The sequence below is a fragment of the Heptranchias perlo genome, chromosome 28, assembly GCF_035084215.1.
Source record: "Heptranchias perlo isolate sHepPer1 chromosome 28, sHepPer1.hap1, whole genome shotgun sequence".
NCBI classification, from domain to species: Eukaryota; Metazoa; Chordata; class Chondrichthyes; order Hexanchiformes; family Hexanchidae; genus Heptranchias; species Heptranchias perlo.
The window spans coordinates 16,157,503-16,166,737 of NC_090352.1; positions in this window are offsets into that span (position 1 = coordinate 16,157,503).

Genomic DNA, 9,235 nt, shown 5'->3' on the forward strand with positions numbered 1-9,235 from the left:
CCAGTCACAGTGTCAGCGCAGCATCTGTTCACCCAATCACAGCACAAACCTAGCACATAACTCATTGTACCGCCCCTCACCACCCAGTATCTAATAACAGCACAAAACTAGCATTTCAGCCAGAGCATCAAGTCAGCAGCAAGTCACCCTCACCAACTCCTCACCCACTCACACCAACCCAGCACCTGATCACCCAACCAATCTCTCACCCACTCACACCAACCCAGCACCTGATCACCCTCACCAACTCCTCACCCACTCACACCAACCCAGCACCTGATCACCCAACCAATCTCTCACCCACTCACACCAACCCAGCACCTGATCACCCTCAGCAACTCCTCACCCACTCACACCAACCCAGCACCTGATCACCCTCACCAACTCCTCACCCACTCACACCAACCCAGCACCTGATCACCCTCACCCACTCACACTAACCCAGCACCCAATCACCCAACCAATCTCTCACACACTCACCCTGTCACACTAACCCAGCATCCAGTCACAAACCTAGTACCTAGTCCCAGCATCAGTACAGCCAGTGTTTGCTGCGTTGCTGCTTTTAAAGAAAAAGAAAATTAATGGTGGAGTGTCTAGGTCTCTATGGAAGGGTGAGCTAGACAGGTGTGTCCTCCCTCATCTGCACTGGTCTTTGTCAAATCCCAGTTAAAGCAAAATAAAGAAATAACATAAATGACAATTTAGAAAATTCTCAACCCAAATGTAAAAGGCAAATGTGAGAATACAGAAACACTGCCAGTGGTTGATGATGCACTCTGGGATAGACAATTCAACGGAGTAGGGGGAGTAGGAGGATAGGGTATTCTAGAGACAAAAACTAACATTGAAACAAACAGAACAAATACAAAACTGACCATGGCAACGTTACATGCAGTGAAACCACTTCGCAAGAAACCAATTGACAACAACCCCCCACCCACCCACCCACCACCTGTCATTCACAGAATTAATTCACACATCTTAAGGATGCAGTTACACTATGGGATAATGGGGAACGTCAAATCCAATACTTCTCCTTGCTCAGCCAAGTCACTGTGACTGAATCTGGCTCTGTGATACCAGCTGTAGTGATCGCTTCCTTCAATTACACCAAAGGGAATTATAGTTCTGCACCATCTATCTCTAAAGGAAGGATTTGAATTTTCTTTCATTCTAACCCAAAATGAGCCCCAATCCAAAATGTAAATGTCATTATGCTATCCCTAAAATCCGAATGTCAGACTCACTAAGGTACATACACATGGTGCTGGGCAGACAGGTTATCACTCACCTCCTGCAAGTTTCAGATTCTTTGAATCTGTGGCTGATACTCATCCTATTTAATGGCAGAGCCGCTCCCACAGCCTGGACTGACGCCCCTTTCTGGCTACTCAAGTTACGAATGCAGCAAATGTATCGCGTCTGCTTTATGAAGCTGTGACAGTCTTTGTTTAATCAGGTATAGTGTGCGTGCATATCACAAAACTGACAGCAACACTGAGGGTGCCAACCTACCACCTGTTTCATTTATAATATGGGGATGAAGTAATACCAGTACTGCAACCAGTTATTATGGGATGGATTCCACTGCCCTGCAATTTCCAAATATTTTAAATCCCCTACTCCATTGGTAGTCACTGTCCAACCAGGCTTTGATAGGCTCAAATCAATACATTGGGTAGATTTTGACTTTGTGTGATAGTGTAAGACGGGCAATATTGATTCAGCCATCCGTTATACATCTCTCCCGATTTTTATTTCCAGTGCCTTCAAACAGGCTGCCAATTTGCTATGACCCATTTTACACTATTGCACAAGTCAAAATCTACCCCATTGTGTTTCACATACTTTTAATTTATGAGGGAGTTTGCAATGTAAAATGACTTCCCAAAGCTTAGTGATGCCCTGTGATCAGTTACAAAATGTTGATTTCCTGCTGTGCATAAAAGATTTATATTTCCATTAATATAATGAATAGAAATGAAAACTCCAAAAAAGTGAAATAGGGTCCAGCAGCAATTTAGCTCCTAATTCAAAATATCTACTTAACATTAATGACACCAGACTATTGTCATTTGCATTGGCCAGACAATGTCTTAAAGGTTTTTGTTCATTTGTATTCATCATAAACTGTAGCTGTTTTAGCAGCCCAGCATATTGCTGCTATTTAACCTGCAGTTCCAAGAGCAGTGAAATGTCATGGTTAACCTTTTTATGTTGTTACTCCAACTTCCCTTTTGTAAATATTCCACCACAAGCCGGGTGTACCCAATGAACAATGATCCCCACTGTGTACAGGTTAGTGTGTGGGGGTTATTATCAACGGTTTATTGTGTGCAGGTTAGTGTACATAGATCATTGTGTAAAAGTTAGTGTGTATGGATTAGTGTGTGGGTATTATGCATGGATCATTGTGTGTGGGTCAGTGTTAGTGGATCATTGTGTGTGGGTCAGTGTTGGTGGATCATTGTGTGTGGGTCAGTGTTAGTGGATCATTGTGTGTGGGTCAGTGTTGGTGGATCATTCTGTGTGGGTCAGTGTGCATGGATCTTTGTGGGTGGGTCAGTGTGCATAGATCATTGCGTGTGGGTATTGTACATGGATCATTGTGTGGGTCAGTGTACATGGATCATTGTGTGTGGGTTAGTGTTCTCCTGGCAATGGACAGCACCTGATGATATGTCCCAAATCTGAACTCTAAGTAAGATGGAAACACTGAGCTGTGCATAAGCGGAGGTCAACATTTCCATGGATACTCGGGATCAACATGCCATCAGACAGCAAGAGAGTCATACATAAGATTGCTATTTCCTGCCCTGCAGCCTTCCCTCCATAGGATTACAACCTCACTTCCATAAGGAATGTAATGGTAACTGCCGGCATTATAACTATTGGGGCTCACAGTTTTAATTGGGGACTTTCACTGCCACTCCGAATCTTCGGATATCTTAAAAGTTGCAACTGAAAAATCCCACAGCCAGGTGGCCTGTGAAGAGATAAAAGGAAAGGGAAAAGAAGAGCAAACCAGTGAAACAGGATACACGAAAAGGAAGGGAAAAAATGCATTAATGCCACTCGGCTATCGCCTGTCATCCAAGTGGCAGACTTAGCTCCCCACTTTTAAACACTGTCATGTTCAGAGTCAGTGAACACTGGGAAGGCTCTGACAGACTGGAATGAGCAAACGTAGTTCCCACATTTAAGAAGGGTGATAGAGCTAAACCTGTAACTCCAGACACATTAGCAGAACATTGCCAAAACTACAGACCCATCAGGAGTGCCAAACCTGTAACTACAAACACATCAGGGCCACACCTGCAACTACAGACACAGTAATAGAGCCAATTGCTTGGATGAATGCAGCTCCAACAACATTCAAAAAGCTCAACACCAACCAGGACAAAGTAGCCCACTTGATTGGCACCCAATCCACCACCTTAAACATTCATTCCCTCCACCACCAGCACACCGTGGCTGCAGTGTGTACCATCTACAAGATGCACTGCAGCAACTCGCCAAGGCTTCTTCGACAGCACCTCCCAAACCCACGACCTCTACCACCTAGAAGGACGAGGGCTGCAGGTGCATGGGAACACCACCACCTGCACGTTCCCCTCCAAGTCACACACCATCCTGACTTGGAAATATATCACCGTTCCTTCATCGTTGTTGGGTCAAAATCCTGGAACTCCCTACCTAACAGCAATGTGGGACAACCTTCACCACACGGACTGCAGCAGTTCAAGAAGGCGGCTCACCACCACCTTCTCAAGGGCAAGTAGGGATGGGCAATAAATGCTGGCCCTACCAGCGATGCCCACATCCCATGAATGAATGAATAAAAAAAAAATTTAAATTGCGTATGGGTTAGTGTTACATCGAATTTCATCGAGTCTACAGCACAGAAACAAGCCATTCGGCCCAACTGGTCAACGCTGGCATTTATGCTCCACACGAGCTTCCTCTCTCCTTACTTCATCTAACCCTATCAACATACTCTTCTATTCCTTTCTCCTTCGTATACTTATCTAGCTTCCCTTTAAATGGGACTTGATGGTTTGACTTACAGGGAGAGGTTAGACAGACTGGGACTTTATTCCCTGGAGAGTAGGAGGTTAAGGGGTGATCTTATAGAAGTCTATAAAATAATGAGGGGCATAGATAAGGTCGATAGTCAAAATCTTTTCCCAAAGGTAGGGGAGTCTATAACGAGGGGGCACAGATTTAAGGTGAGAGGGGAGAGATACAAAAGGATCCAGAGGGGCAATTTTTTCACTCAAAGGGTGGTGAGTGTCTGGAACGAGCTGCCAGAGGCAGTAGTAGAGGCGGGTACAATTTTGTCTTTTAAAAAGCATTTGGACAGTTACATGGGGAAGATGGGTATCGAGGGATATGGGCCAAGTGCAGGCAATTGGGACTAGCTTAGTGGTATAAACTGGGCGACATGGACATGTTGGGCCGAAGGGCCTGTTTCCATGTTGTAACTTCTATGATTCTATGATTCTATGATTCTATCTATGCTACTCCTTGTGGTAGCGCATTCCACATTCTTACCACTCTTTAGGTAAAGAAGTTTCTCCTGAATTCCCTATTGAATTTTTTGGTGACTATCTTATATTTATGGATCATTGTGCAGGGGCTATTGTTCTCCTAGCAGAAAGTAAACTTGGAACAATTTTTCAGATGCACCAGGGCAGTAAGACTAGAGGGCACTGGGCTGTGCAATGAAGGACAAATTTAAGCCAAATATCAGGAATTTCTTTACACAGAGTGAGACCAACAGCAGGAGTGGGTTCACAGGAAGGATGGGTGAGGCCACAACACTGGTTTCCTTTAAGAAACAGCCAGATGCTGTAATTGGTATTCTGATTAAATGGTATGAAAGACCTTTTTCATCTTAAGCTCCCTAATGATGTAAAGTGTACGTAGTAAGACAGGAACATGATCTCATCTAACGCATAACACACAGTACATCCATCAAAGCATCACCTAAATTTGCATTATTTGATTATCTCAGACACTGATCCTTGTCCTTTTCATGTGGCACTGACTCCTGGTTCAGCCCCCTTCTAACAACTCTTTCTAATTTCAGGGTCCGCTGGATTTTCATTGAATTTGTTGCTTGGGGTGAATGATTCAGGGGAATCTAAATTGCTGGTTCAAGATAACTCAACCCCATGTGAGTGCAGTTCTGACTCACCTTTTCTTTCCTTGCTGTTGATTTTTTTGCCATGGAGACAGCTCTCCAAGCGGCCAAGCAGCACTTACCATAAAAGCTCATACAATTCAGATTATTGCACCTTACAGAGCACCAGTACCTCTAACGCCCTCCATTATCCTGCTGTTTCCCAGAAGATCTATCCTTGTGACTTCTGAAGGAGCTCAAATTATCATTCAGGTCTGTGACTGGCAAGAAGAGCAGTTGTGAAAACATTACATGAGCAAACAGCTGGGATGGAATCACAGAGAAAAGCAATTCCCCCCCCCCCATGTCTGGAAATTTCCTCATCTATAGTACAACATTCCTGGAGAAGCATGGGGTTCTACTAAATATTGCCAATGTTGAGCCTATCAGAACTGTATAATTGGCCAGATTAATCAGCAGATTCACAGAACATCGCAACAAAAACATGAACAGAAGAGAAAATCTATACTAATGTGAAAAGCCATACTAATTGATTAGTAAATATATTGCATGGTTTGTTACTGAATCGTACAGATTTTGTTACAAATTCAGGTCTGCCATAGATACCTTCTCGGGTTCAGTGGCGCCAGTCACTCCTTTAAGCGGTTTGAGCATTTTACTTCTATGGAAGTTGACTCACACTTTTCTATATCTACTTGTACGATAGCATAACCCAATTGATCTAGACTAGATCCTCATGTCTTTCGCATGTTTATCTTCTACTTCTCTTAAGTTGAATCGAGTTAACACCACATGGGGTGCAGTTAATATAGTTAAACTGCTTTATTCCACAGCAAGATACAAAGCAATAGTTATAAGCAGATTCACTCAGTTCAGTCGAGATAATTTATCCCAACATAATATAAAATAATGAACATGCTACTGTACCCCACATCAGTGGGTACACTTGCTTGACTTAAATAGACTAACTCCTCTGCATTCTGACTTTGTAAGCTTGAATTTTCTGTGCCCTTGCTGCACCTGCAGTTTCTCTGTTGCATTACTCAGCTATGCCACTGGCCACTGAGTTGGCTTCTGAGGCACGATGTGTCCCCACAAGCAGCCCTGGGTGGGTGTAGCTGTTGTAAAACAGCAGTGCCATTTGCTGCATTGTGGTTCTGCTTCACCCCACATTTTACAAGCCTATTGGGGTATTGTGTCTTCTATGTTGAAACAAAGCTAAAGATAGAAGGATGAAGCAGTGCCACCTGGAACATACTCACTGAATGATGGTGGAGTGCCACCTGGATTATACTCATGGGAGGATGGTGTAGTGCCTTTGTACTATTATAAATCTTTCACATTTTTTTTAACTTTCTCTCCTCTCCTGCTGATTCTTCTGGGTCTTGTTTTACGGCCACTGGCTCCCTATGACATCTTACCCAAGTGGCCATTCTTCATGTGTAAGATTAAACATTGAGTATCAGCAGGCTATTCAACAACAGCCGCCATCATAGCCAAGCCCTATTCCGTCTAAACCTGACATCTACACACAAAGACTTTCCAGCAGCGGTCACTGGTTAGCGATCAGAATCGGGAGCCCGAGCTGATTTTCCCACTCCCTTCCTGAAATAAAGAATCCCAAACAGCAGAATATGTTACCTGTTTGATCCTGTGTGTCTTCATTTGTTTGAGCACACCTGTTAATCTATTGCTACATGCCTTCACTATCATTTTTTCGTAGTTGACTTTGAGTGCACTTAGGCTACTTAGCACAATCAGTCTGTTCACTAACTGTAAACACCCATAGGAGTCAGTGGGAAGAAGAAATATATTTTAAAATGAAGCACAGTGTTCGCTTTGGAATGTCAGGCACTAGCACAGTGTTTATGGGAAGGGCCTGTAGCTGCAGTAATGACAGGGTATCCTTGCTCAAGCTGGAATTATTGGCCTCAGTACCTGAACAAATAATCAGTATCATGTAGCAGTTTTATTCTGAGATTAACAAATACTTTTTTATTAACAGACGAATCTATAATTACAAAACTCCAGAATCATGCATTTGCGTCACACATGATTTAACCAGTGAAGGTTACCTAAAGGGCCCTCATTAAAACTCAAAAAAACACTTCAATTTTTACATCTTCTTGTTTGTTTCTGTCTTTAAATATGAGTTTAAAAAAGATTTCTGGTTAAATATCCAACTGCTGATGACATTGGGGGAACTGAACTCTTGATGCAAGGAAGTGGGCCCATTGGTAGAGGCAGAAATTAACCAACTGACTTTACAGCCAACAGAGAGAGGGGACTTTCATCCCTGGCTAGTCCTATAGGTTAAACGGCAGTGTGTAACCCACTCTATCATGAGCAGCCCTTGTACTGCCAGAATTCCATGCCCAAAACCAGATGCTGTGCTGTGATCACTGATAGTTTTTGTTGGATGTAACACTTCAAAGGGTGACTGAAGTAACAAAGAAGCTAAAAATGTAAAATATGGAAAAAGTATTTGTCAAGCAAACACACAACTCTCGAAATACACTGAAAGTGCAAAAGGTGTGTCCACAACTTTCAGAATACCTCAAATACACACAAGGTGTGATCATAACTCAGAATACACTAAAGATGCACAATGCCCTTCCAGCCGTAGCTTTACAACAGACAATACATCTGAATAATAAGTCCCTGCTTCTACTGCCGTATTACTGGGTTGAATGGTTTGAGAATGTCCTTGTAAATGTTAATGAGTCTGTTAGGGCAGACAATAACCAAGAAAAAAGTAATTGGAAATATGGTACAGCACAGGAATGAGGGCAAGTCCAATGGAGATAACTTCTACTGAATTTAATCTTTCTTGAGCTTTGAGTTTGATTTATGTCAGACAGGAGGAGATTGTGTTAGCAAGACATGCAATAAGGCAAGATTTATCTTGGAGAAATCCTGGTAGATTATCAGGAATGCAGATAATTTAATGGAGGTACCATTGTCTGGGAATCCAGAGTAGAACATGGAACAGCATGAGAAGATGGTTAAAAGACAGGACAGTGGTGCTGCATGGGGTCCCACAGGGGTCAGACTTGGGGTGGGGGGAAAGAGATGGTGAGGGAAGTGCTGCATGGGGTCCCACAAGGGTCAGTGCTTGCACTGTTGTTTCTAATCTACACGAATGACCTGGATACTGAAACCAACTGTAAACTGGTCATATTTGCAGATGACACTGAAATAAGGATAACAGTAGGAGCAAAGAATGAAGTTAACTGCATACAGAAGATTTAGACCAATTGGGCAAACAATTGAAATTTAATAGCAACAAATGTAGTGTTACAGATTGGGTGAAAAAATGAGCAAGAATTATACAATGAATGTTTCAGTGTCTAGGCAATGTGGTGAGGTCATTTAAAAAGCTAATTGAATGCTGGGATATATAGCCAGAACAGTGGAGTACAGATGTAGAGATTGTGCTGAAGCTTTACACTGCACGGGTCTGACCCAGAGTTGCCAACCATCCTGGATTGTCAGGGAATCTCCCGGGCACTACTGCTGGCAACCTGGGAGAAAAGCGCCTGTGAACTTTCTTCGCTGATGTTTCCACTTGTGGGGGAGACCAGAACTTGGGGCCATAAATATAAGATAGTCACTAATAAATCCAATAGGGAATTCAGGAAAAACTTCTTTACCCAGAGAGTGGTTAGAATGTGGAATTCGCTACCACAAGGAATAGTTAAGGCGAATAGCACAGATGCATTTAAGGGGAAGCTAGATAAACATGAGGGAGCAAAGAATAGAACGAAATGCTGATAGGGTTAGATGAAATAGGGAGGGAGGAGGCTCGTGTGGAGTATATACACCGGTATGGACCTGTAGAGCCGAATGGCCTGCTTCTGTGCTGTACATTCTATGGAATCCTATGTAATACTCACGAGCAGCCTTCTGGTTCTCAGAACTTCGACAGCACTTCCCAAACCCTCAACCTCTACCACCTAGGACAAGAACAGCAGGTGCATGGGTACACCATCACCTCCAAGTTTCTCTCCATGTCACGCACCATCCCGACTTGGACATATATCACCCGTTTCTTCATCGTCACTGGGTCAAAAACCTCGAACTTCC